The sequence below is a fragment of the Oncorhynchus tshawytscha genome, linkage group LG07 (genome assembly GCF_018296145.1).
Source record: "Oncorhynchus tshawytscha isolate Ot180627B linkage group LG07, Otsh_v2.0, whole genome shotgun sequence".
Classification (NCBI taxonomy): domain Eukaryota; kingdom Metazoa; phylum Chordata; class Actinopteri; order Salmoniformes; family Salmonidae; genus Oncorhynchus; species Oncorhynchus tshawytscha.
In genome coordinates this window covers 48,464,396-48,485,006 of record NC_056435.1, presented here as the reverse complement: position 1 = coordinate 48,485,006, position 20,611 = coordinate 48,464,396, and the positions used below count along the sequence as shown (strand labels likewise).

General features: G+C 41.1%; 1 long non-coding RNA gene across 1 annotated transcript in view; it reads right to left on the bottom strand.

Moving 5' to 3' along the window:
- Positions 1 to 10,754: 10,754 nt before the first annotated feature.
- The window catches only part of LOC121846804, a 38,466-nt gene continuing 28,609 nt past the window's right edge, over positions 10,755 to 20,611 (bottom strand). The window contains exon 3 of the long non-coding RNA XR_006083773.1: positions 10,755 to 11,653. This is a non-coding gene — a long non-coding RNA (uncharacterized LOC121846804). The remainder of the gene's footprint in view (positions 11,654 to 20,611) is intronic.

Below are 20,611 nucleotides of genomic sequence, written 5' to 3'. Positions count from 1 at the left end.
TCTGAGATATGGCTTTTTCTTTGCAACTCTGCCTAGATCAGCCGTTTCCCTGCTCCAATAGCTATTTACAACATTAACAATGTCGTCACTGTATTTCTGATCAATTTGATGTTATTTTAATGGACAAAAAATTTGCTTTTCTTTAAAAAACAAGGACATTTCTAAGTGAACCCAAACTTATGAATGGTAGTGTACATATAAAGTTGAAGTCGGAGGTTTACATACACTTAGGTTGGAGTCCTTAAAACTAATTTTTCAACCCCTCCACAAATTTCCTGTTAACAAACTGGAGTTCTGGCAAGTAGATTATTTCACTTAGAATTCACTGTGTCACAATTCCAGTTGGTCAGAAGTTTACATACACTAAGTTGACTGTGCCTTTAAACAGCTTGGAAAATTCCAGAAAATGATGTCATGGCTTTAGAAGTTTCTGATAGGCTAATTAAAATAATTGGAGTCAATTGGAGGTGTACCTGTGGATGTATTTCAAGGTTGACTTTCAAACGCAGTGTCTCTTTGCTTGACATCATGGGAAAATCAAAAGAAATCAGCCAAGACCTCAGAAAAAAATTGTAGACCTCCACAAGTCTGGTTCATCCTTGGGGTCAATTTCCAAACTTCTGGTCTGAGTCTGCCGATAAGAATATGGTGGTTGACAGAGTCAAAAGCCTTGACCAGGTCGATGAAGACGGCTGCACAGTACTGTCTTTTATCGATGGTGGTTATGGTATCGTTTAGTACCTTGAGCGTGGCTGAGGTGCACCCGTGACCAGCTCGGAAACCGGATTGCACAGCGGAGAAGGTACGGTGGGATTCGAGATGGTCAGTGATCTGTTTGTTGACTAGGCTTTCGAAGACCAGGGCAGGATGGATATAGGTCTGTAACAGTTTGGGTACAGGGTGTCTCCCCCTTTGAAGAGGGGGATGACCGCAGCAGCTTTCCAATCCTTGGAGATCTCAGACGATATGAAAGAGAGTTTGAACAGGCTGGTAATAGGGGTTGTGACAATGGCGGCGGATAGTTTCAGAAATAGAGGGTCCAGATTGTCAAGTCCAGCTGATTTGTACGGGTCCAGGTTTAGCAGCTCTTTCAGAACATCTGTTATCTGGATTTGGGTAAAGGAGAAGCTGAGGAGGCCTGGGCGAGTAGCTATGGGGGGGGGCGGAGCTGTTGGCCGAGGTTGGAGTAGCCAGGAGGAAGGCATGGCCAGCAGTTGAGAAATGCTTGTTGAAGTTTTCGATAATCACGGATTTATCGGTGGTGACCGTGTTACCTAGCCTCAGTGGAGTGGGCAGCTGGGAGGAGGTGCTCTTGTTCTCCATGGACTTTACAGTGTCCCAGAACTTTTTGGAGTTAGAGCTACAGGATGCACATTTCTGCTCAAAAAAGCTGGCCTTTGCTTTCCTGACTGACTGCGTGTATTGGTTCCTGACTTCCCTGAACAGTTGCATGTCGCGGGGACTATTCGATGCTATTGCAGTCCGCCACAGTATGTTTTAGTGCTGGTCGAGGGCAGTCAGGTCTGGAGTGAACCAAGGGCTATATCTGTTCTTAGTTCTGCATTTTTTGAACGGAGCATGCTTATCTAAGATGGTGAGGAAGTTACTTTTAAAGAATGACCAGGCATCCTCAACTGACGGGATGAGGTCAATATCCTTCCAGGATACCCGGGCCAGGTCGATTAGAAAGGCCTGCTCGCAGAAGTGTTTTAGGGAGCATTTGACAGTGATGAGGGGTGGCCGTTTGACCGCGTACCCGTAGCGGATACAGGCAATGAGGTAGTGATCGCTGAGATCCTGATTGAAGACAGCGGAGGTGTATTTGGAGGACCCGTTGGTCAGGATAATGTCTATGAGGGTGCCCATATTTACAGATTTAGGGTTGTACCTGGTGGGTTCCTTGATGATTCGTGTGAGATTGAGGGCATCTATCTTAGATTGTAGGACTGCCGGGGTGTTAAGCATATCCCAGTTTAGGTCACCTAACAGAACAAACTCTGAAGCTAGATGGGGGGCGATCAATTCACAAATAGTGTCCAGGGCACAGCTGGGAGCTGAGGGGGGTCGGTAGCAGGCGGCAACAGTGAGAGACTTATTTCTGGAGAGATTAATTTTTAAAATTAGAAGTTCGAACTGTTTGGGTATGGACCTGGAAAGTATGACATTACTTTGCAGGCTATCTCTGCAGTAGAATGCAACTCCTCCCCCTTTGGCAGTTCTATCTTGACGGAAAATGTTATAGTTGGGTATGGAAATCTCCGAATTTTTGATGGCTTTCCTAAGCCATGATTTAGACACGGCAAGGACATCAGGGTTGGCAGAGTGTGCTAAATCAGTGAGTAAAACAAACTTAGGGAGGAGGCTTCTGATGTTGACATGCATGAAACCAAGGCTTTTTCGATCACAAAAGTCAACAAATGAGGGTCGGATTAACTACACACAGAGCCTGAGTTTGCGGCTGGCGCCGACAGATAAAAATAAATACACAGAATGGAGTACCGTGATTAATGGACAGTCCAGCAGGCATCAGCTATGTAGCCAAGTGATCATAGTGTCCAGGGGGCAGCAGTAGATGGAACAGGGAAGCCGCCACTATGCTAGCACGCTGGCGACACAACGTTTAAAGTTAGTAGCCCGGGGCTAGTAGAAGCGTCTGCTCCTACGGAGGCCGGTTGAAGGCACAGCAGATGGAGTATTCGTCGGCAGACCAGTCGTGGTGGTGCGGCGGCGCGCCGTGACGACAGAGAATCCAAGCCAGAAGGCGAAAGAGGTATTGTAGAATTTAGTTTGCTAGCCGGGAGATGCGTCTGGCTCACGGCTAACTGGGGCTAGCTTCGTGGCAGTGGCATTAGCCACTATAGCCAATCGGTAGCAGCGGTGATCCGGTGCCAAGGTCCAGAGTTTACAGCAAGAATCCGGTGGAGTATTGGGCTCTAACCGTGTATGAGTGGGGTTCGAGTGAACAGCTGAGTAGGCTGGGAGGTGGGCCTCAGGGATAGCTTCGGTACTGGGCGCCACAGTGAGTCCAAGCTAGCTGTGAAGATCAGAAGTAATGGTCCAGGGATTACAGCAGGAATCCGGCATTGTTGTGGAGAGACAGTCGATACTGGTAGACTGGCGAGTATTAGCCAGGCTAAAAAAAGGTCTGGTACAGTGCCGTGCGAAAGTATTCGGCCCCCTTGAACTTTGCGACCTTTTGCCACATTTCAGGCTTCAAACATAAAGATATAAAACTGTATTTTTTTGTGAAGAATCAACAACAAGTGGGACACAATCATGAAGTGGAACGACATTTATTGGATATTTCAAACTTTTTTAACAAATCAAAAACTGAAAAATTGGGCGTGCAAAATTATTCAGCCCCTTTACTTTCAGTGCAGCAAACTCTCTCCAGAAGTTCAGTGAGGATCTCTGAATGATCCAATGTTGACCTAAATGACTAATGATGATAAATACAATCCACCTGTGTGTAATCAAGTCTCCGTATAAATGCACCTGCACTGTGATAGTCTCAGAGGTCCGTTTAAAGCGCAGAGAGCATCATGAAGAACAAGGAACACACCAGGCAGGTCCGAGATACTGTTGTGAAGAAGTTTAAAGCCGGATTTGGATACAAAAAGAATTCCCAAGCTTTAAACATCCCAAGGAGCACTGTGCAAGCGATAATATTGAAATGGAAGGAGTATCAGACCACTGCAAATCTACCAAGACCTGGCCGTCCCTCTAAACTTTCAGCTCATACAAGGAGAAGACTGATCAGAGATGCAGCCAAGAGGCCCATGATCACTCTGGATGAACTGCAGAGATCTACAGCTGAGGTGGGAGACTCTGTCCATAGGACAACAATCAGTCGTATATTGCACAAATCTGGCCTTTATGGAAGAGTGGCAAGAAGAAAGCCATTTCTTAAAGATATCCATAAAAAGTGTCGTTTAAAGTTTGCCACAAGCCACCTGGGAGACACACCAAAACATGTGGAAGAAGGTGCTCTGGTCAGATGAAACCAAAATGGAACTTTTTGGCAACAATGCAAAACGTTATGTTTGGCGTAAAAGCAACACAGCTCATCACCCTGAACACACCATCCCCACTGTCAAACATGGTGGTGGCAGCATCATGGTTTGGGCCTGCTTTTCTTCAGCAGGGACAGGGAAGATGGTTAAAATTGATGGGAAGATGGATGGAGCCAAATACAGGACCATTCTGGAAGAAAACCTGATGGAGTTTGCAAAAGACCTGAGACTGGGACGGAGATTTGTCTTCCAACAAGACAATGATCCAAAACATAAAGCAAAATCTACAATGGAATGGTTAAAAAATTAACATATCCAGGTGTTAGAATGGCCAAGTCAAAGTCCAGACCTGAATCCAATCGAGAATCTGTGGAAAGAACTGAAAACTGCTGTTCACAAATGCTCTCCATCCAACCTCACTGAGCTCGAGCTGTTTTGCAAGGAGGAATGGGAAAAAATTTCAGTCTCTCGATGTGCAAAACTGATAGAGACATACCCCAAGCGACTTAAAGCTGTAATCGCAGCAAAAGGTGGCGCTACAAGTATTAACTTAAGGGGGCTGAATAATTTTGCACACCCAATTTTTCAGTTTTTGATTTGTTAAAAAGTTTGAAATATCCAATAAATGTTGTTCCACTTCATGATTGTGTCCCACTTATTGTTGATTCTTCACAAAAAAATACAGTTTTATATCTTTATGTTTGAAGCCTGAAATGTGGCAAAAGGTCGCAAAGTTCAAGGTGGCCGAATACTTTCGCAAGGCACTGTATCTGTGCAGAAGGTAAAAGCCGCTAGCAGTGGCTAACAATGACTAAATAGCTTTTAGTTAATTAGCTGGTTAGCTTCTGGTGGTTCTTGAATGTGTTCTAAAATTAAAAATAATAGCGATTCCGTATCCCATTGGGTGAGGCAAATTACCGGAAGGTATAATCGAATTAAAAATCGAAAAGAGATTGTAAATAAAATGTAAATATTTACAAAAAAAATACGTAAAATACAAAGGTACACGAGAGGACGAACAAAAACACGTCTTCTCTGCTACGCCATCTTGGATTATGATCTCAAATGATGTCAATTGTCTCAAATGATGTCAATTAGCCTATCAGAAGCTTCTAAACCCATGACCTAATTTTCTGGAATTTTTGTATCTGTTTGAAGGCGCAGTCAACTTAGTGTATGTAAACTTTTGACCCACTGGAATTGTGATACAGTGAGTTATAAGTGAATTAATCTGTCTGTAAACAATTGTTGGAAAAATTACTTGTGTCATGCACTAAGTAGATGTCCTAACCGACTTGCCAAAACTCTAGTTTGTTAACAAGAAATTTGTGGAGTGGTTGAAAAACGAGTTTTAATGACTCCAACCTAAGTGTATGTAAACTTCCGACTTTTGATTTTTAAATTTTTTATTTCACCTTTATTTAACCAGGTAGGCTAGTTGAGAACAAGTTCTCATTTACAACTGCGACCTGGACAAGATAAAGCATAGCAGTGTGAACAGACAGCAACACAGAGTTACACATGGAGTAAACAATAAACAAGTCAATAACACAGTAGGAAAAAAAATTACATTTAAAAAAAAGAGTCTATATACATTGTGTGCAAAAGGCATGAGGAGGTAGGCGAATAATTACAATTCAGCAGATTAACACATGATAAATGATAAATGATCAGATGGTCATATGATAAATGATAAATGATCAGATGGTCATGTGATAAATGATAAATGATAAATGATCAGATGGTCATGTGCAGGTAGAGATACTGGTGTGCAAAGCTGTATGTGTGTGTGTGTGTGCGTGTGCGTGCGTGTGTGTGTGTGTGTGTGTTTGTCAAGTGCACACAAGGAGATTGAATTTCAAGGGGATTCTTTGCAAGACACTACTTGATTTAATGTCAACATATTCCATGTAAACAGCTGTTGTTCAATCACTGAGAGATTTCCACATCTTTTGAAGGCTCTTGACAACATCTGGGAGGCATAAAATAGAGCTAATGATAATATGTATACGCCTTCAGAAGTCACACACACACACAGACACACAGTATTATTAAATCACTATGCGTATTCACACTCTACATTTCTTAACCACAGCATTACTTGATGCAGGGAAGAATAGAAAAACGGAAGAACAAAGTGAGAAGTTTGAACAGCAGGCTTGGTTGGACCACCAGAGGCAATAACAAATAAACACAATCAAAAACAGGCAAGCAGAGAAACCACTTGTTTGTTGTGGGTCATTGAGTCTTTCCTCCAGCATTGCTGCCAGTACTTGGAGTTCCTCCTTTGAGTAATAGCCGTGGGATTTGGAGCCATGTGTCGCCGAAATGCTCTCTCATCTGCATCTGTTCCCACATTTACATAATTTCAATCTGAGTGTGATTAGACCAAAATGTCGTTATTCAGCAATGACTTGGGCCGCCAGCATGACCCCTTCAGGTAATGTAACACAGAACATAGGGTAAGCTGTTTCCCTGGTGTCTGGATGAGGCTTCTGGAGTCATTGGGTTATGCTGTTTGCTCCATCTTGTAACTCCAGTACTGCAGTGCAGGGCCTTCAGGGTAATGCTAAATGATGAAGGGAAAAACAAACATAATTGTCATTCACAATAGTAGGCTAGTTTTCATTTCTTTTTTACTATAGGGTTATGAAAAACCTTCAATGAAAAATAATGAGTAATTTCAACACAATTTATAGAATTCTCTATTCGCTAAGACCTCAATTGAAGTTCTCAAGTTCCATATGTGAAATCTGCATAAAGAGAGGGTCTCCATGTGTTGGGTTCTTGTAGATTGAGTTGCATTAATTGTGCTGGTGTATTTCTCCCCCTCCTCTTGTTCTCCTGTGGCTGTGATTAATAGTCATATGACAGTAATAACAGAATTAGAATGGCAGACCGCGAGGCGTGTAGCACAGAGTTGGCATTTGCTACTGTCACAAACAGGGGCCATTGGCAGGCCAACTTAACCATTAAGCCCACTGCTCTGACTTCGTGGGTGACAGATGATAATGCAGTGGCGTCTTTACAATAACAGCATCCGCGTACACAGCATACAGCCAGCCACTGCAAACACCATCAGAGAAGCAGACAGAGAGACAGATAGGGCGGGTGGGAGGGAGGGAGACAGGAAGGGAGGGAGGTTGAGGGGAAAAGGAACAAAAAAAGAGAGGGGTAGGAAGAATGAGAGAGAGTAATATGGATGAGAAAAAAATGAACACTTCAAATATCAAATACCCTTCACTGCAATTCTTTGATAATAATTATTTACATATTCTGAGAAGTGTTATTATTATAATCTGTAGTCATTATTTGGCAAAAACCTTTTAACCTCAAAGCGTAACAGACTAAGCTAGGAAGAAAACAGAAGGACAAAGCAGGATTTGATTGCAATGCAGGGATAATGTTACTATGCACTGATGCAGGAGCTAACATTGTGTTCTATAGGGAGGAGGTCAGAGACCTGGCAGTGTGGTGCAAGGACAACAACCTATTCCTCAATGTCAGCAAGACAAAGGTGCTAATCGTAGACTACAGGAAACTAAGGGCTGAGTGCGCCCCATTCACATCGACGGTCTGTAGTGGAGCGGGTCGAGAGCTCAAGTTCCTCAGTGTCCACATCACTAAGGATCTATCATGGTCCACACACAACAACACAGTCGTAAAGAGGGCACGACAACACCTCTTCCCCGTCAGGAGGCTGAAGAAATGTGGCATGGGCCCTCAGATCCTATAAAAGTTCTACAGCTGCACCATTGAGAGCATCTTTTAAAAATATATATACAGTGCCTTGCGAAAGTATTCGGCCCCCTTGAACTTTGCGACCTTTTGCCACATTTCAGGCTTCAAACATAAAGATATAAAACTGTATTTTTTTGTGAAGAATCAACAACAAGTGGGACACAATCATGAAGTGGAACAACATTTATTGGATATTTCAAACTTTTTTAACAAATCAAAAACTGAAAAATTGGGCGTGCAAAATTATTCAGCCCCCTTAAGTTAATACTTTGTAGCGCCACCTTTTGCTGCGATTACAGCTGTAAGTCGCTTGGGGTATGTCTCTATCAGTTTTGCACATCGAGAGACTGAAATTTTTTCCCATTCCTCCTTGCAAAACAGCTCGAGCTCAGTGAGGTTGGATGGAGAGCATTTGTGAACAGCAGTTTTCAGTTCTTTCCACAGATTCTCGATTGGATTCAGGTCTGGACTTTGACTTGGCCATTCTAACACCTGGATATGTTCATTTTTGAACCATTCCATTGTAGATTTTGCTTTATGTTTTGGATCATTGTCTTGTTGGAAGACAAATCTCCGTCCCAGTCTCAGGTCTTTTGCAAACTCCATCAGGTTTTCTTCCAGAATGGTCCTGTATTTGGCTCCATCCATCTTCCCATCAATTTAACCATCTTCCCTGTCCCTGCTGAAGAAAAGCAGGCCCAAACCATGATGCTGCCACCACCATGTTTGACAGTGGGGATGGTGTGTTCAGGGTGATGAGCTGTGTTGCTTTTACGCCAAACATAACGTTTTGCATTGTTGCCAAAAAGTTCAATTTTGGTTTCATCTGACCAGAGCACCTTCTTCCACATGTTTTGGTGTGTCTCCCAGGTGGCTTGTGGCAAACTTTAAACGACATTTTTTATGGATATCTTTAAGAAATGGCTTTCTTCTTGCCACTCTTCCATAAAGGCCAGATTTGTGCAATATACAACTGATTGTTGTCCTATGGACAGAGTCTCCCACCTCAGCTGTAGATCTCTGCAGTTCATCCAGAGTGATCATGGGCCTCTTGGCTGCATCTCTGATCAGTCTTCTCCTTGTGTGAGCTGAAAGTTTAGAGGGACGGCCAGGTCTTGGTAGATTTGCAGTGGTCTGATACTCCTTCCATTTCAATATTATCGCTTGCACAGTGCTCCTTGGGATGTTTAAAGCTTGGGAATTCTTTTTGTATCCAAATCCGGCTTTAAACTTCTTCACAACAGTATCTCGGACCTGCCTGGTGTGTTCCTTGTTCTTCATGATGCTCTCTGCGCTTTTAACAGACCTCTGAGACTATCACAGTGCAGGTGCATTTATACGGAGACTTGATTACACACAGGTGGATTGTATTTATCATCATTAGTCATTTAGGTCAACATTGGATCATTCAGAGATCCTCACTGAACTTCTGGAGAGAGTTTGCTGCACTGAAAGTAAAGGGGCTGAATAATTTTGCACGCCCAATTTTTCAGTTTTTGATTTGTTAAAAAAGTTTGAAATATCCAATAAATGTTGTTCCACTTCATGATTGTGTCCCACTTGGTGTTGATTCTTCACAAAAAAATACAGTTTTATATCTTTATGTTTGAAGCCTGAAATGTGGCAAAAGGTCGCAAAGTTCAAGGGGGCCGAATACTTTCGCAAGGCACTGTATTACCCCCTTTTTCTCCCCAATTTCATGGTATCCAATTGTTAGTAGCTACTATCTTGTCTCATCGCTACAACTCCCGTACGGGCTCGGGAGAGACGAAGGTTGAAAGTCATGCATCCTCCGATATACAAAACCAACCAAGCTGCACTGCTTCTTAACACAGTGCGCATCCAACCCGGAAACCAGCCGCACCAATGTGTCGGAGGAAACACTGTGCACCTGGCAACCTTGGCTAGCATGCACTGCGCCCAGCCCGCCACAGGAGTCGCTGAGACAAGGATATCCCTACTGGCCAAGCCCTCCCTAACCCGGACGACGCTATGACAATTGTGCGTTGCCCCACGGACCTCCCAGTCACAGCCGGTTACGACAGAGCCTGGACGCGAACCCAGGGTCTCTGGTGGCACAGCTGGCGCTGCAGTACAGCGCCCTTAACCACTGCGCCACCCGGGAGGCCCATTGAGAGCGTCTTGCTTGCTACAACAAGGCGCCGCAAGGCGCTATAGAGGGTAGTGCGTAGGGCCTAGTACATTACTGAAGCCAAGCTCTCTGCCATCCAGGACCTCTATACCAAGCTGTGTCAGAGAAAGGTCCTAAAAATTGTCAAAGATTCCAGTCCTAGACTGTTCTCTCTGCTACTGCACGGCAAACAGCACCAATGCACCAAGTCTGGAACCAACAGAATCCTAAAGAACTTCTACCCTCAAGCCGTAAGACTGCTAAATACTTAGTCAGGGTAGCTATTTGGATAACTATTTAACTATCTGCATTGACCCTTTTTGCACAAACTTTTTTGCACAAACATATGCGGTTGCTACTGTTTATTATCTCTTATTCCTACTTATATGTACATACAGTATAGCCAAGTTATCGTTACTCATTGTGTATTTATTTTTACTTTTATTATTACGTGTTTTATTTTTCTATTTTCTTTCACTCTGCGTTGTTGGGAAGGGCCGTTGGTAAGCATTTCACTGTGTCTACACCTGTTGTTCACGAAGCATGTGACTAATAACATTTGATTTGATTTGCAAGAAAAATGGTGTTGATCTCACAGCAGTCTGCTGACAAAGGCATGGCTCGCTTCTTTCTCCTAATTTGGGAATGATTCACATTGAAATTATGGACTAGGAAATTATGTGTTTGTGTGTTTTTAGTGTGTTTTCCATACAACAAGGAACACAGACTGTCTATTTGCCACTGGCAATGAATCACTCTCTTTCACAGTATGTAATCTTATTATTTGCATTTCTAATTTGAACATGCATCACATTTACATTGCTCAGTTCAAAAGACACAAACTAGAGAAATACCATCAACTCTCATATTAAAGCATTTAATAAACAATTTCACAATCTGTACAACAAATTTAATTTCAATCTGTTTTTTCCATAGTTTATGGCTTCCATAATATTTGGTGGTGTATCATTATCACAGGTGTATAAAACACATATACATATGTTTAACATATAAATTGTTTCAGTATTCAATATGAATATCTTTATACACTGTAGCAAAATACAATTAATGCATTCATCTACTTTAGCAATGAGAAAACAACTCACTTGAGGAATCACAATGTGCCTCTGGATATTGGTAGTTTGCAAAATAGCTAAATATTTTGTGTGTGTGTGTCCTCAAAACAATCTTATCAGAGGTACTTGTCATAGTGAGAGGCTTCTATCAATGTCCCAACTGTAGCATCACATATCATATTAACCCGACTGGAACGGGTAAGGATCCGTGGAGCTGGAGAGTTCACTAGCATGACGGTCGACCACAGTCCTCAGAGGTGTAGCACTCTGCTCTCAACGGCCCTCACTAATCATAACCTAATGTGCTTACGGACAACATCACTTAATTCGTAATCACTGCTGATCCAACAACGATCCCCCCTTAAGCTCTAGAGTTCAGCCTTGTTTGCTCCTCTTGTTTCCCAACGCTGAAGCTCTGTTTACTATAGGGGATCAGAGGATGCACCATTTGCTGCAGGAGTGAGGTTGGTGCAGGCCATAGCTTCTACACTTAGGTCCTTGTCAGAGCACTGAGTGAAGTGCTGCTGCAGTCATATTCTCCCTTAGAGAATCATATCAAGGTGGAGCCCAAGAGCCAGGTTCCTCACAGCATCCATCCCTGTGGCCGTCCAAGAGGAACAGGTGAACTAGGCTCATCTGCTGTCTTTGTCATGGAACAGGATCCACCTCACTTTGCCTCTCAGGTGACATTCCTAGGGAGATAGAAAGCAGGGGAGAAAAACACATAGGGTTGAGGTTACATATACAAAACCAGAAATTATGGACTATCAGTCAATTTTGGTGACATGATGCAACGCAATGCTTCGCACACAATTTCTGTAAAAATTGTATTACAGAAGAAAATAACATTTGTATTTGCAGACATTTTCACATTTTACAAAGCATTCTAGTTAGGTTATTTAGAAATACTTTTTTCCTTCCAGGGCCTTGAACCAACACCACAGTTAGAGGACAAGCTACCCTGCTTTGCCACTTTCATACAACTATTGTATACATATTTGGGAGACTTCATGCCACATATAGCTTGCCTTCCACCCCCTGAGTCACAATGTTAGGTAAATGGAAACACCTATAGACCCCACACTGAAGAAAACGCCTGAAGCCTCCACACTGAAGAGAATGTCTGTAGCCTCCACACTGAAGAGAATGCCTGTAGCCTCCACACTGAAGAGAATGTCTGTAGCCTCCACACTGAAGAGAATGCCTGTAGCCTCCACACTGAAGAGAATGTCTGTAGCCTCCACACTGAAGAGAATGCCTGTAGCCTCCACACTGAAGATAATGTCTGTATCCTCCACACTGAAGAGAATGCCTGTAGCCTCCACACTGAAGAGAATGCCTGTAGCCTCCACACTGAAGAGAATGTCTGTAGCCTCCACACTGAAGAGAATGTCTGTAGCCTCCACACTGAGGAGAATGTCTGTATCCTCCACACTGAAGAGAATGTCTGGAGCCTCCACACTGAAGAGAATGGGATACTCTCTCAGTCCCTAAAGTGGTTTGAAGGATGTTTTGTTGATATAAAGTGCAAAAATAATTATTATTCAATTCTACTCAGGGATGTTTTCTGTCTTTGCATAACCATAGACCTTGAAAAACTTAAATTGCATTTATTTCACATTTGCCAGAAAAATAAACACAATATAGTTCCCTGTCTTACATTTGGATGGGAATGGTGGAATGGTGTGTTTACAGATATCCCTCTACAATATTTAGTTTAGTAATGGCCTGAGACATCAGTCACACATAGTCAAACATCTGCCCCATTACAATAATGCAAATGTAATAAAACACAATATAAACAGAAGGAAATATTCCTTTACCCATAGAGGTACTCATACAGTCATAAAGAGGCAATGACAGTCATTAATATAGAAAATAAGACTCGGCTACAGTTGAAGTCGGAAGTTTACATACACTTAGGTTGGAGTCACTAAAACTAGTTTTTCAACCACTCCACAAATTTCTTGTTAACAAACTAGAGTTTTGGCAAGTCAGTTAGGACATCTACTTTGTGCATGAAACAAGTATTTTTTTACAGACAGATTATTTCACTTATAATTCACTGTATCACAATTCCAGTGGGTCAGAGGTTTACATACACTAAGTTGACTGTGCCTTTAAACAGCTTGGAAAATTCCAGAAGATTATGTCATGGCTTTAGAAGTTTCTGATAGGATAATTGACATCATTTGAGACAATTGGAGGTGTATCTGTGGATGTATTTCAAGGCCTACCTTCAAACTCAGTTTCTTTTTGCTTGACATCATGGAAAAATTCAAATAAATCAGCCAAGACCACAGAAAAAAAATTGTAGACCTCCACAAGTCTGGTTCATCCTTGGGAGCAATTTCCAAATGCTGGAAGGTACCACATTCATCTGTACAAACAATAGTATGCAAGTATAAACACCATGGGACCACGCAACCGTCATACCGCTCAGGAAGGAAACGCGTTCTGTCTCCTAGAGATGAACTTACTTTGGTGCGAAAAGTGCAAATCAATCCCAGAACAACAGCAAAGGACCTTGTGAAGATGCTGGAGGAAACAGGTACAAAAGTATCTAAATCCACAGTAAATCAAGTCCTATATCGATATAACCTGAAAGGCCGCTCAGCAAGGAAGAAGACACTGCTCCAAAACCACCATAAAAAAGCCAGACTACGGTTTGCAACTGCACATGGGGACAAAGATCGTACTTTTTTGAGAAATGTCCTCTGGTCCGATGAAACAAAAATAGAACTGTTTGTCCATAATGACCATCATTATGTTTGGAGGAAAAAAGGGGAGGCTTGCAAGCCGAAGAACAACATCCCAACCGTGAAGCATGGGGGTGGCAGCATCATGTTGTGGGGGTGCTTTGCTGCTCCCAGGGATGAACCAGACTTGTGGAGGTCTACAATTTTTTTGGAGGTCTTGGCTGATTTATTTTGATTTCCCCATGATGTCAAGCAAAGTGGCACTGAGTTTGAAAGTAGGCCTTGAAATACATCTACAGGTACACCTCCAATTGACTCAAATGATGTCAATTAGCCTAAGTGTATTTAAACTTCTGACTTCTACTGTACATATTTTGCTGTGATTTGTATTATTGTTGTAATCAGTAGACCTAATTTGGATTTCTAAAGATTTGTCAAGTTGCCAAGATAGAACAGGTGAGTAAGTACAAGCTGGGCAGGTTTATTTAAACTAGGAAAGCAATACCAGCAAGTTCGTCAAACAATAACAACAGCCCTGACAATAGGCCTACATTGCACCAAATTAAATTACAGGTATGGGCTAAATAGTTAAATGGAGAAGTATGCAGAAGCAATATGCAAATGAATTCAAAAAAGTCTTTAAATATGCTAATCACACAACTCAAACACTTCTTAATTTTAAATTGAAATGATATTGCACTTGCTATTGCCCTGCCCATACATACATTTCCCACAAGTATTTTCTGCCTAGACAAAAGAGAGGCAAGTTTGACAGCAATTTCCCAAGTTTGACAGCAATTTCCCATGTTAAATAATCTTCATAACTGATGTGCCATGAACACCATAAAAGACAAGCCTAAACAAAGTAAATTTCTTGGCATTTTGCCTAACATTGAGCTTATCAGAACTCAAATGTCAAATTATTATAATTCTATGCAAAACTGTGCCTTCTCAAAGCCTTCGGACATTTTGCAAAAGTTTATAAATATATCATATTGTTAAAGTGAACACTTGGATTTCTTAAAGAAATCATGCAAATATTGTACAATTATTTAACCTGCAATCTCTTCATTCAGTAGCAAAACTACTCTGCCATATCACTTTCAATTCTGCTTGACCACACTGACAAAAAACTATAAATGTATTATTATTCATAATATTATTATTACTTACAGAGTATGACACCATTACACTAACATTTTAATTGTAATAATTTGCAAAGATATTTTCTATTTTGTTTTTCTCTTTCTTCAGAGAGCTAAACTAGCTTAAGCCTTTCCTGTCCTTTCATGCACAAGCAGGCTGCAGCTCCTCGTGAACTCTGTGTGAACTGGGATGGCGACAATAAATCATGTTTTACTCTCCTCTCTCCCATCACTCGCGCCTGCCGTTAGCTCACCCTGTCAAACCATTATAATGTCTAGTCCTGCCTTTGAGCTGGTCTAGGGGACATCGAGAAGAAATATCAATAAAAAGGAATTAGAAAAAAACTGCAATTAAATATTGAAGAAGATTTGAATCAAATAAGTCAAACTGGCTGTGTGCTGCTGGTAACTATAGGCATGTAGTCAATAAGACAAAATACTCACATGTTACAATGAGTTTATTATTAATTTCTTTAGTGAATTTATCAGGCAGATAGTGACTTATGAAGTATACAAACAATCAATAAGACGTTTTGATTCAGCCCCAGGCAAACACAGTCAAATGGTATGATAGTCTATATAGGGTACAGATTGACCTGAGGGTGAGAGCAGGCAAGAGGCGAGCTGGGGAGACATGAATAGGCAAGGTACGGGCAGTGGTTAGAACCATGCATACAAATGGCGCTGTCTCGGTGTAGTCAGGGTAAGATTTATGACTCCATCGCATTCTATTGCTGTAAACAACGCCGAGTAAAAGAAAAAAGTTTGAGTTGACCGACGGTTGAGGAGACCAATTGTTGTGTTGGACCAATAATAACGTTATAGACCGTTTCGCAGGATGGCAAATCCTTGTTTCAAGACAGCACAGGTTTTAAATTATAATAACAGATGTATGTAGGCTAATTAGTTATCTAATTTAAATTGGGCTTTTAGGTAATTTGAAATCTTCACCCACAATTATCTTCACAACACATCAGGACTTTTATACAGGTGGAAGAGTGGGACTGTTTTAATTTGACAAGGTATTATCCACACTTAACCTAGATAAGCATTATAAATGGCCTCATTAACAGTTATTACATGACTATTATCTCATGTCCTGACTATAGGTTTAGAGTTTATTGTGATAGCTGAAAGGTCCTACATTGTCCTATACCAGTATATGACCTAAATATGACCTAAATTGTTATATTTGTGTGTGATATGAAGGAATATTATGACCATTTGTTGCAAGTTAATTAGAGGACTATTAGACTATAGACAAATATAAGCTATCATTGTATATGTGTACAGTGGTGTAAAGTACTTATTAAGAAAACATACTATTAAGTACAACTTAAGTCGTTTTTTGGGATATCTGTACTTTACGTGACTATTTATATTTTTAGAAACTTTTACTTTTACATTTAAAATAATGTACTCTTTACTCCTTACATTTTCCCTGAAACCCAAAAGTACTCATTACATTTGGAATGCTTAGCAGGACAGGAAAATTGTCTAATTTATGCACTTATCAAGAGAACCTCACTGGTCATCCCTACTGCCTCTCATCTGGCTGACTCACTAAACACACATGCTTCGTTTGTGAATTTTGTCTGAGTGTTGAACAGTGCCCATGGCTATCTGTAAATTTAAAAAACAAGAAAATCGTGTTGTCTGGTTTGCTTGATATAAGAAATGTTAAATTATTCATACTTTTACTTTTGATACTTAAGTACATTTAAAAACAAATACTTTTAGACTTTTACTCAAGTAGTATTTTACTGGGTGACTTTCACTTTTACTTGAGTCATTTTATTTTAAGGTATCTTTACTTCTACTTAAGTATGAAAATTGGGTACTTTTTCCACCACTGTTTGTGTGTGTGTGTGTGTGTGTGTGTGCGTGTGTGTGTGTGTGTGTGTGTGTGTGTGTGTGTGTGTGTGTGTGTGTGTGTGTGTGTCTGTGTGTGTGTGTGTGTGTGTGTGTATGTGTGTGTGTGTGTGTGTGTGTTACCCAGATAAACTTAGTTGATAGACATTAGCATAACCTGTAAGCCCTACTGTCCCATCTAATGATGAGGTCATAGTAACTGCTGGAGCCTTGAACACACACCATCTTCATTCAATCTCTTGACAAGACAGAATAATCACTGATGATGAAACAGTCATGACTGTTTTGTGGGGAAAGCTTTATGTATCAGAGCACGGGCCTACTGTTGATTACTGTTGACACCCATACATCTGAAGTGGAAATATCTTATGAGTGCCATTTTCCTTTGACATGTTTCACACTGCATCTGTGACGGGATAGGATGAATAGGCTGACTGACCTCACTGTATTGCTCATTCACATAGAGATTTCCTATTTGATATTCTCCTCCTCCTCAAATAGTCAAATGTTTTGTCCATTGGAATAGATGGGACTGGGTATTATTCTCCACCAATGGGCCTGGAGGGAGAGTCAAACAAGACTTTATTTGTGAAGGCATAATTGTGGATCCTCCTAATAAGCCGTATTAAATTGGAATTAAGGTTCAGGAAGCACAACCTCCACCCTCATGTAAACAATCCTTTTTTGAATATAATACCCATAAACCTACCCACAAGCAAAGTTGTAGTGTAAAGTGTGAGTTAGACACATGTGGACAGAGGATCAATTGAGGGAATACCAACGACCAGCGGCTACCATGCGACTGAATTTCCTTATGTTTGGCATTCCATTGAGTCCTCAAAATAAAACAATTAACAAATGGACCTAAATAAAATTCCACCAAAGTGTTTAATTAGCCTACAGGCATATAATCTTAAGGACAACTGGCATGGAAAGATATTGAAGATAGGCCAAGTAGTTTGTTTTGCAATAGTATCCTATTTGTCATCCATCACATGACTTAAAACGGGCTATTGGCGAATAACTTACAATTTTGTAAACTTGAAAGTAGCACCTAATATAAATCTGTCATTCTCTTAGACCACACATTTTCTGAGAGAACATGTTGACACAGCCACCAGATTATTTGACTTGCAAAACTTCCTTAAGAGTGTGTATATGATTTGTGAGGGGACTTGTAGACCTATATGAAAATACTAGCCACCTTTCGCAAAAATGATTCCTTACACTGTGAAGTACATCGGATAACACATGATAATATACAAATAGTTTTGTTTCATGTAGACTAAAGAAAAAATGTTCATCACATCACGTGTGATGGGTTACAGGGAGAGGTCCGAAACGACACACGCACGCACAAGCACACACACAAATACAAATAAACACACACACACGCACGCGCGCGCACGCACGCATCCGGGGAGAGGGGAACATCTGCTGTGCTTCGGAGTTTGAATAAGGAATCGGCTAGATTTATAACACATCACCATTGAGAGTGCCTCCCTTTTTCTTCAATAGCCAGACGACCTCTCTTTCAACCCTGGGCTCCTATACTACCGCCATGATGCACATAATACTCTCTCTCCTGCACAATGAAACCATCGACGAACTCCCAATAGAGATGGAATCAGCTAAGCTACCAATGTAAAATATAAATGGTAAACTATTTATAGAAAAAACTATTTTAATAACTTGCTCATTTGATAAAGTTAACACAAAAAGGCTGTGTAAATTAGGAAGCCATTGGCTGCAGCTGTAAGCCTATATATCCTCCCACATAGCCTGGCCTATTCCAAAACCATTCCATGTCTTGAGGAAGAGTTCCGCATTTTTGAGGGACATGAGAGCAAAACTTGCCATAAATCAGAATGAGAAGGAGGAATGCTGGAAAGACACTGCACAGTTCCAAAACAGCCCAGGGGGTGGGGACTCCTCCAGGCATGCAGCGACACAGAAAGCTGTATATAAACCCACTGAATTACACAGAATGTTTTGAGTAATTGTATGGTTAAACCAATTGGCCTATAGAGCTAATTGCAAGTTTGATCGCACTTTTCTCAGCCTATTTAAACGGCCTTAGGCCTATAGACACAAAACTATCAAGGGTGCTTGCCAACATGAGGCTGTCTGAATTGAAGACGGATATATTGTTTAAGATATGACAATATCACGTCATAAAGACCCCTATTGGGAAATTTAGGCCTCAGAAATAATGGTTTATTTCTAGCCCCTAGCCTACATAAGGATTTTTATAGGCTACCAAATTACACGAAAAGTCAAAATACTACATACTACTAAATCCATTTAAACTTAAAAGTTAAAAACATATTGTTTATAGGCATAGGCTAAATCCTTTTACACAAAGACAAAGTTCGATCCAATCCTTCATCACTCCTCGCATCGTATCTGAATGAAGGATTCGTTGACCTGAGAGCAAATGTCTGTCCGTGTGCCATGCCCATTGCACCTGCATAATAGCCTAGTTTGGTGCCAATACAGCCAGTGGTCCATAACCCATACCACAGCGCTGAGGGGGTCTCTGCTGCACCTCTTCTCCTCCCTCTCCTCTAAAGTGTCCATCCCTGTCTCAAGTAGGGTCATGACCCTTTTCGTTGCCAGACACGAACTAACAAGTAAACATGTCATTGGGTGTTTAAATATTTATAATTGCTCGCAAACAGCAGAAAAATCCAGAGACTTGACCCTACCGCCAGAAACATGCAGTCCTCACACCCCACTATGTTCACTTACCAAAGATGCAAAAACAAAAAAAGGCTAATTCCGTTTCAAGACATTCTGAAACCCTTAAGGATTCACTGAAGTAAAAAAGAATAAGCAAATACAAACATCATTTTGGTAAAGTATTTGTTACATAAAATAGTTGTATTTGAGAAAATAGGCATGTTCTAGGCTCTTATCACGACAATTGTGTGTTTTCGTTGTTGGAGTTGCTGGTTACATCGAAATGAACTTGACAACCTATCAATTGTTCTTGAACACTTTTCTGACTAAGCCTTTTCATTAGCAAATGCAATGATGTTAGTCATAGATATAGATAATTTTTGCCAATATGAATATGGAATGGACGTGTATTCATCACTGACACTGATCGCTCAGAAATGTCAACGTAAACACAGTGCAGAAACCCGATGAAGTAGCCTTTCAATTCAAACCTGACAGACACATATCTCTCTCTGTCCCGTCAAAGACACTTGGGAAATATTAGGAGGTGATTCTGTAAAGGTTTTAGCCTACTAGATGGATGTACACGTGTGCTGCCTATAGGCCCATTGAAAATAGTGGATATATTTGGTACGCTAAAATGCTCGGATATATATTTGGTAGGCTAACGCCTGTACTGAGAGGATGACACATTGAGATCAATATTGAATTTTAAAAACACAATTTAAAGCTAGGCTACTAGTTGTACTATGTATCATTTGACCAAAAGTAATAAAAACGATTTAATGCTAAATATACTGTGTACAAAACATTAGGAACACCTACTTTTTGAACGAACTTTATTTAACTCTCTGCAAACTGGAAACGATTTATCCGGAGGCTGCATTCATTGTAGCTGGGGATTTTAACAAGGCTAATCTGAAAACAAGACTCCCTAAATTTTATCAGCATATCGATTGCGCAACCAGGGGTGGAAAGACCCTGGATCATTGTTACTCTAACTTCCGCGACGCATATAAGGCCCTGCCCCGCCCCCTTTCGGAAAAGCTGACCACGACTCCATTTTGTTGATCCCTGCCTACAGACAGAAACTAAAACAAGAAGCTCCCACGCTGAGGTCTGTCCAACGCTGGTCCGACCAAGCTGACTCCACACTCCAAGACTGCTTCCATCACGTGGACTGGGAGATGTTTCGTATTGGGTCAGACAACAACATTGACGAATACGCTGATACGGTGTGCGAGTTCATTAG